Genomic DNA, 9,277 nt, shown 5'->3' on the forward strand with positions numbered 1-9,277 from the left:
AAGGTTATTCTCAGGTGATGAGCAAACAGAAGTTGGCTGTGGAGAGATAATTTGAAACGTTGCCTCACATTACAAACCGCCCACTCCCCCAAAATGTACTATTTTTACTTATTGGGTTTTTTGCAGCAAGGAGAATTTTTATTAATTTCTTTATTTTTAAAGCACAGGTTGGTATTTTGATGACACATAACATCGTGCGAATTCTGCAGAAGGTTTGTGGACATGAGCAACACGAATTTCGCAATAAACTTCCCTCTGGAAGCATTCAAACTGTACAGATAACTTGAAGGGGGGAAAACACCACCCAAGTCACAATATCACACTTATGATGAATGGTGGGATGTTCCTATAATAAAAGATAACAAAACGATAGTTTACAGAAATGGAAAAGTTACAAATTACTGGTAATAGGAAAACTGAATTATGATCACTCAAATGAGGAAATGGATTTAATTATAACCCAGGACGGGAGGACCTGTACTTTGAACATAACAAGCATGAATAATGATCTGTTAAGAATAAACATATAGGGAGCAGGATGTGTTCTTATAGAGGACAAGGCAGACTGTAATTTCAGAGTGTTCATTAAAGCTTCGGCTGACTAGAATGACTCAGGAATAACTTTATTAATTCCACTGGACAGACAAGGGACCCAGGGAATCAATTCACTGAGCGACTTCCCCATTCTTCCCCTCATAATTATTTGCCAATATGTCAAATCTTCTTAGAAATCTTCTGCTCAATGTATATTATAAGATTACAAGCTTTGTGTTATTATTGAACCCATGGTTGAGTCCATATGCGGTTGTAGGTTGAACTGAACGACTGTAATGTGCATGGGTGTCAGTGAGTGGACACATATGGTAAAAGGTAAAGGACCTCTGTCCAGTAGAAGGTGACTATGGGATGCGGCGCTCATCTCCGCTTTCAAGCCGAGGGAGCTGCCGTTTGTCCACAGACAGCTTTTCGGGTCATGTGGCCAGCAGGACTAAACAGCTTCTGGCACAACGGGACACTGTGATGGAAACCAGAGCACATCGAAATGCCCTTTACCTTTCCACCGCAGCGGTACCTATTTATCTACTTGCACCGGCATGCTTTCAAACTGCTGGGTTGGCAGGAGCTGGGACAGAGCAATGGGCGCTCACACTATTGCAAGGATTCGAACCACCGACCTTCTGATCGGCAAGCACAAGTGGTTTAGATCACAGCACCACCTGCATCCCTGGACACATATGAACAATAAGGCACTGTGCAGCCTGCCAATGTACACACTGAAATGGCTCATATATTTGGGGCGGTTGATAACGTTGTTGGGCTATTCAGATGTTCTTTAATGAAAATAATACTATTAATCCAAGGAACAAACACTCTCACGTGGCGTTAAATCAGAGAAGAGCCTGCAGTAATTTGTAATTGATGAAGTGCTGCGGGGAGCTTGTCTTGGGGCAGGTGGTCCACCTTGGGATTGAGAAAAGAGGCATTAACTGTGTCCTTATTTCCAGCTGTGAAATGTTGCAGGGTGTGTGACACTGAAACCTCCACCTAAATTAATTTTGAGCTGCCAGGGAATGCTAAGTTCTTCTTAGAACATGACTCATCTCTCCCTGTCTTCTCCAGTTAGGCCGACTGCTAATAGGAAAGCCAGGATAATTGTGAAGCATGAATATTTCAAGACCCTCAAAATGGCAGTCTGCTTGCCTGAGGCAACTCCTAACTGCCAAGATCTTTCCAGCGTGTCAACTGGCAATGTTTGCTCCTCCCTCCCACCAGAAAAACAGCAGCAGGAACAAAACTGTGGGATATGAACAGCTAAGGTCAAATGTGGAAAGACGAGCATGTTGAACTTCCCACATTTATTTATTCATCGTACGTTTATCGCTCCCTGCAGCCATATTCCCATGGGTGGCAGTTTACAAAAGGGTTGGTTTGTCTCCCTATCCAGACTCAAGTTTTTCTCCTTTCCTTTCACCTCAGTAGGATAAAAAGAGAGCCCTGCTGGATCAGGCCAAAGATCAATCTAGTCCAGCAACCTGTTTCAAAAAGAGGTCAGTCAGATGAACATCAAAAGCCCATAGAAGAGTCTGAGGGCAACAGCTATCCCCTGAGGCAACCAACATGATGTCCTCCAGATTTTGATGGACTCCCATCATCCCTGACCATAGTGGGGGCTGACGGGAACTGGACATTAGGTGGTGTTATAGAAAAGAGGACAAGAACAAGCATAGACTTAGTTGGCTCTGTCTGTCACTGGCTCTGGCTCCCCTCATGGTTGGCCTCCATGTCTTCTTCTCCACCAGTCCCAATGGGCACCAGGCAATCCTGGGGCATTAGCATATATCATCCTCTTTCTCTTTTATATTTACACCTTTAGCTCTTGACTCGAGAGAATTTTTAACCCCACCATCTGAGTCACCTTTGTTTTGTCTTGGGGAAGTTCAGATTATTTCGTTTTAGATTACAGGAGACTTTTGATGATGACAAAGCTTTGGGAGCTGTGGGTTAAAGGCATCTTCTAAAACGAAACTGGCGTAAAGCGCTACTTAGTCAATACAGATTTTACATCCCACTCAGTGTGATTCAGCACCAGGGAATTCACAGCTTGTCTTATTTTATTATTTTTAAACTGCCCTAGGTGGAATTTTCAGGCAAGGAAGCCTGTCAAATAATTACTACTTGGCGAGTTGGCCACACAACATTCGAGGAGACAAATTGAAGGATGTGGCTGGGGAACACACATTTGGTTAATGTTCTGGTCCTACATGCATTCTAGGTGAAGGAAGGTTGAGGAATGAGGGGTGATCATTGTTTAGCACATTATTGTACTCTGATTGTTACCTACTTTTGAAAATCGATGAAATATTATTTTAAAAAGGATGTGGCTCCTGAAAGCCTCCCTAAATTATTAAAAACTACTCAGCTCTCCCGCTCTCCCAAGGGTCAGGCCTACAACTCTTGAGGTTTGTTCGTACACAGATTGTGGTTAGGGAACTTGCTACCAGCCTGACAGGCTTTCCTGGCAATAGCATCTAGTGCAGTGAGTGTTAAGCTTCAATCCACCACAATGCCCCGGTGTGCCCTGGAGTCAGGGGCATTCTGGGAAATGGAGCACCAACCAGACTTGCCACCCAGCCCCTGATGGGGTATTAAAACAGCAGTGGGCCCTGCTGGTGGTGGGTCCCTGGCAGCTGCACAAAGATGTGATGTGTTGATACCAGCCTTGTTTTCTGGAATGTTCCACAGGGCTACTGAATGGAATCAGAGCAGGGAGAAGATCTTGATGGTCTAGGAAGGCTACATCTGCTCAGTTATCTCAGAAGCTCCTCACACTTTGCACAGTAGCTATCCAGTGCCTAATTTCTAGAAAAATTAAATATGGATTTTATGTCTGACTGCAAGCAGCGCCTCTCTGATTTGGATAATAATAATAATAATAATTTATGATTTGTACCCCGCCCATCTGGCTGGGTTTCCCCAGCAACTCTGGGCGGCTTCCATAGAAACCAAAAATACAGTAAAATATCACAGATTAAAAACTTCCCTGAACAGGGCTGCCTTAAGATGACTTCTAAATGTCAGGTAGTTATTTATCGCTTTGACATCTGATGGGAGGGCGTTCCACAGGGCGGGCGCCACTACCGAGAAGGCCCTCTGCCTGGTTCCCTGTAGCTTTGCTTCTCGCAATGAGGGAACCGCCAGAAGGCCCTCGGCGCTGGACCTCAACGTCCGGGCAGAACGATGGGGGTGGAGACGCTCCTTCAGGTATACTGGGCCGAGGCCATTTAGGGCTTTAAAGGTCAACACCAGCACTTTGAATTGTGCTCGGAAACGTACTGGGAGCCAATGTAGGTCTTTCAAGACCGGTGTTATGTGGTCTCGGCGGCCGCCCCCAGTCACCAGTCTAGCTGCCGCATTCTGGATTAGTTGTAGTTTCCGAGTCACCTTCAAAGGTAGCCCCATGTAGAGCGCATTGCAGTAGTCCAAGCGGGAGATACCTAGAGCATGCACCACTCTGGCGAGACAGTCCGCGGGCAGGTAGGGTCTCAGCCTGCGTACCAGGTGGAGTTGGTAGACAGCTGCCCTGGATACAGAATTGACCTGCGCCTCCATGGACAGCTGTGAGTCCAAAATGACTCCCAGGCTGTGCACCTGGTCCTTCAGGGGCACAGTTACCCTATTCAGGACCAGGGAGTCCTCCACACCAGCCCGCCCCCTGTCCCCCCAAAACAGTACTTCTGTCTTGTCAGGATTCAACTTCAATCCATTAGCCGCCATCCATCCTCCAGCCGCCTCCAGGCACTCACACAGGACCTTCACCGCCTTCACTGGTTCTGATTTGAAAGAGAGGTAGAGCTGGGTATCATCTGCATATTGATGGACACCCAGTCCAAACCCCCTGATGATCTCTCCCAGCGGCTTCATATAGATGTTAAAAAGCATGGGGGAGAGGACGGAACCCTGAGGCACCCCACAAGTGAGGGCCCAGGGGTCTGAACACTCATCCCCCACCACCACTTTCTGAACACGGCCCAGGAGTAAGGAGCGAAACCACTGTATAACAGTGCCCCCAGCTCCCAGCCCCTCTAGACGGTCCAGAAGGATGTTATGGTCGATTGTATCAAAGGCCGCTGAGAGATCCAGCAGAACCAGGAAACAACTCTCACCTTTGTCCCTAGCTTGCCGGAGATCATCAACCAGCGCAACCAAGGCAGTTTCAGTCCCATGGTGAGGCCTGAATCCCGATTGGAAGGGATCCAAATGGTCCGCATCCTTCAGGCGTGCCTGGAGTTGTTCAGCAACCACGCGCTCAATCACCTTGCCCAAGAATGGAAGATTTGAGACTGGGCGATAGTTGGCCATACTGGCCGGGTCTAAAGATGGTTTTTTAAGAAGCGGTTTAATGACCGCCTCTTTCAGCGGATCTGGGAATATTCCCTCACAGAGGGAAGCATTCACCACCCCGCAGAGCCCATCGCCCAGCCCTTCCCGGCTTGCTTTTATTAGCCAGGATGGGCAAGGATCAAGGAGACAGGTGGTTGGTTTCACGCGTCCAAGCAGCCTGTCCACATCCTCGGGGGTAACAGATTGAAATTGATTCCATGCAACTTGACCAGACAGAGCTCTAGCACTCTCCCACCCCGGCCCTGCTCCCACGGTGGTGTCTAGCTCCTTCCGAATATGAGTGATTTTATCTGCAAAAAACTGCAAAATCGTTGCAGGAGATCTCGGGGTCTTTACAAGGCCCCGGTGGTAAAGGTGGTTCCATTAAATTGTGAACCACCTGAAAGAGTCTCCTGCTACTATTTTCTGCAGATGCAATAGAGGCGGTGAAGAAAGTCTTCTTCGCCGTCACTATCGCCACTTGGTAGGCTCGACGTTGAGCTCTAACCTGTGTCCGGTCAGATTCGGAGTGAGTTTTCTGCCACCGACGCTCTAGCCGTCTCAGCGATTGTTTCATCGCCCTCAGCTCCGAAGAAAACCACGGGGCTGTCCAGGCTCCATGCAATCAGAGAGGGCGCTTCGGAGCCAGTCGATAGCCCTGGTTAACTCCGCATTCCAGCGGGCCACCAGGGAGTCAGCTGAAAGGCCATCAACATGGGCTAAAGCATCCCCTACCACTCTATGGAAACCATTTGGATCCATTAAGTGGCGGGGGCGGACCATCCGAATTGGTTCCACCTCGCTGCAGAGGGGAAGGGTCGCGGAGAAGTCCAGTTGCACCAGGAGGTGATCTGACCATGGCACTTCTTTCGTTTCGCTTTTATTTAGTGTCAGATCACCCACGTCACTAGAGGTGAACACCAGGTCTAAGGCATGTCCATGTCTATGAGTTGGGCCAAACTTATTCAGGGACAGCCCCATGGAGGCCATGCTTTCCACGAAGTCCCGAGCAGCCCCTTGTAAGGTCGTGTCGGCATGGATGTTAAAATCCCCTAGGACAACCAAGCTAGGTGTCTCCAGTAGAAAATCCGCCACGACCTGAAGCAGCTCGGACAGGGAATCCTTGGTGCAGCGGGGAGGTCGGTACACCAAAAGGAATCCTGTACTGCCCCTATTGCCCAACTTCCAGAACATGCACTCAGAGAACTGGATCTTCCCAGTAGGACGCCTGGTGCAAGCTAGTGACTTCTTAAAAATCACTGCAACCCCCCCTCCCCACCCACATGACCTGGGTTGCTGTGCGTAAGAGAAACCTGGTGGGCAAGCAGCGGCAAAGACAGGCCCATCTGCTTCCTCCAACCAGGTCTCTGTCACACATGCCAGGTCAAATCCTCCATCCACAATCAAGTCGTGGATGGCAGTGGTTTTATTCATCATTGACCTGGCATTGCACAGCAACACTTTCAGGTCATGTGGGTTTCCCCTGTTGATTCCAGTATCCATCCGGTCAAGGCCAGACCCGGAGGCAGGGATAGTCTTCAAACGACGACTAAACCTGCCTCCTCGGTAATGACATGGTCTGGTCTTAGCGTAACTCCGCCTCCTACCCATGATCACCGAGATCGGATGTCCCAGTGCTTCCCCCCCTGTGGAACTTGTCCCAGCCATCGTGTTGGCTGGGGAGCCACTCCCAGGCAGCCCTGATCCCGCCCCTTAAAAACAAAACACAAACTATACAGAACCAATAAAACAACAACAAAAAGGAACAGAACAATTATACTAAAATTAATCCCCAACCAACTATCCAACCCACCCACCCACCCCCAACAAAGGAAAAAAGGAAAATAGGAATAAAAATGGATGCCTTCTGCCCCCTAATCTCTGCTGTGTGGCAACTCTCTAATTTAGACAGTGGGAAGAAAAGTGCACTTCACATCTGCTCAGGATCACCTCCAACTCTTCCGAGGTCATGATGTGATAGGGTCCAGCTCTGGCATGGAAAACAGATTGTGAGGCTGAGTATCAGAACAAATTAAGCCCTTAATGCTCTCCCCCAACTTCAGCTGCAGCTTCTGGCTCAGAGAAATTGGAACCTATTTACTTCAAGTATGGCAAAAACATGATCTGAGGACTCATACAGAAAGAAATAAAAATAGTTCAGTAGCTTTTCCATTTGTGATTCCAGTTTACCTGTCTAAAAGGTTCAGTTGTGTGTGTCCTTGTTCCTGTCTCACATACAGAGCATCCCTCATGCCACCCACAACCAGGAAATTATTCTGTCTGGCAGGTAGATGACACTTCACACCTGCAATCTTGCCTCTTGCTCCCTGTGAACGTTTCAAGATATCATGTATGTCAGCCTTTGCCAACCTCCTTCCCTTCAACCTCCAGATGTTTTGAACTACAACTCCCATCAGCCCTCTAAAACATCTGGAGGACACCAAGTTGGTGATGGCTGTTCTGTGACTTTACATGTTCAAACCTGAGTAACTAGCCTCTGTCTAGATGAGGGTGTTAAGTATGACTGTTTAATGCACATTGAAATTGGAGATATATAATGTGTCTATATGGTATATTGTGAAGTATGGTTGGAAATTTCCATGAAGTTAGAGAAGAGCCTACCTGGTTAATCATTAGTGAGCATGTATCTGTGGCTTAGTCACAGGGTCATCAGCTCACAGTCACATGAAAAGGATTGTATTTCAGGTCTATGCATATGCTAACTCATAGGCATCCATGTTGGGTGCCGTGTTTCTTTGTTCTAAGCTGCTGAAGAGAATGGATGTGATTTTCTCTCTCCCCAGCAAAACAGCCTGAGGCTGAAAGAGACTGCAATGGATAATAGATGGAGCTCTGATTTTAGCTCATAATGCAAGTTATTTGTAATCTAAGTTTTTATGCCTCGTGCTGTGAGTTGTGTAAGGAATAAGCAACTTAAGTGAATGTAATTTTATTTGTTTAAAATTGTTTACAGTTAAGTTCTGTGAGTAAAGCTTTTTGAACCGTATTTTTGGACTGGATAATTTTTATTTCAATACAAGAGTCAGTTTTGCTCATCCAGCAGTTTCCACATGCATGAGATTATTAGAGGGTACCAGACTCACTTTTATCTAGCGGTGGGGGAGAAATTAGATTCAGTTAACACTTAAAGGTACAGTACCAGAACAGACATCACAGCCCTTTCACACAAAAATCTACTCTCTATGTTTTTGTAAAATCTCAATAAATATTCTTTTTAAAAAAAATCTACTCTCTGTCTGTCAGTGGCTTTCCAGAGATACAGCCAGAGGTCCTTCCCATTTTTGACCCAATATATCAGGGATTGAATTTTCAGATAATCTGTGTGCAAAGCATGTTTCTGTGTGCAAAGCATGTATCGATATCTACTAAGGTAATACTATTTCAAGATCTAGTAAGGTCAGCCACTTAGGAGTGGGCAAAACTGTCAACTTTGGATTATCTGTTTCACATTTTTCCAGTTTTCAGCTCTCCACATTTCTGTATCTCTCTCTGTGTGTAGTCCTTAGGAAAACTCACCACCATTTTAGTGCAAATATTTCCTAATGCACACATTTACCTTATGCAATCTTGCTTAATAAACACATTTTTGCAAAGCAACTTTCCCTAATATAATACATTTTTTAATATTACTTTTTATGAAGATGTGCGTTTTTATGCACACTTTATCTGGTGTATGCATATTTGTTGTGCCCATTACTTGGCTGGAGAACTGCACTGTGAAATTCAAAGGAGTGTGGCTTGCGAAAGAGAGGGATTGTTAAAGGTGAAGCAGGAGGGAAATGAATTGCGCAAAACCGACGCACAGTGATAAAAATGTACTTAACAGTGATGATTCACAAGGCACAGGCATGAGCTAATAATCTCTCAGTTTAGTCCCTCTGAACTTCCTTTTTTCACACACATACACATACACCCACACCCAACAACTATGTCTATATGAACTTATAGCCCAGGATATAAAAATTCATGCAGCTAATGAATTCCTAACTCTAGCCTACAGAAGCTTGCCATAATATATTTGTTAGTCTTTAGGCAGTTCACAAGCATGTAAAAATGCAAGTAGATAAATAGGTACCACCCCGGCGGGAAGGTAAACGGCATTTCCGTGCGCTGCTCTGGTTCGCCAGAAGCGGCTTAGTCATCATGCTGGCCACATGACCCGGAAACTGTACGCCGGCTCCCTCAGTCTATAGAGCGAGATGAGCGTGCAACCCCAGAGTCGTCCACAACTGGACCTAAGGGTCAGGGGTCCCTTTACCTTTACCTAAGCTGCCACAAGGATCTTTGTTGCTTTTGCTGCAAAAAAATAATTTACCTGACTTCACTATTTACAATTCCTCCACTAATATGTGTATATGTGAGCAATTTAGGACAT

This window comes from Podarcis raffonei, chromosome 2, assembly GCF_027172205.1.
Source record: "Podarcis raffonei isolate rPodRaf1 chromosome 2, rPodRaf1.pri, whole genome shotgun sequence".
Taxonomy (NCBI): Eukaryota; Metazoa; Chordata; class Lepidosauria; order Squamata; family Lacertidae; genus Podarcis; species Podarcis raffonei.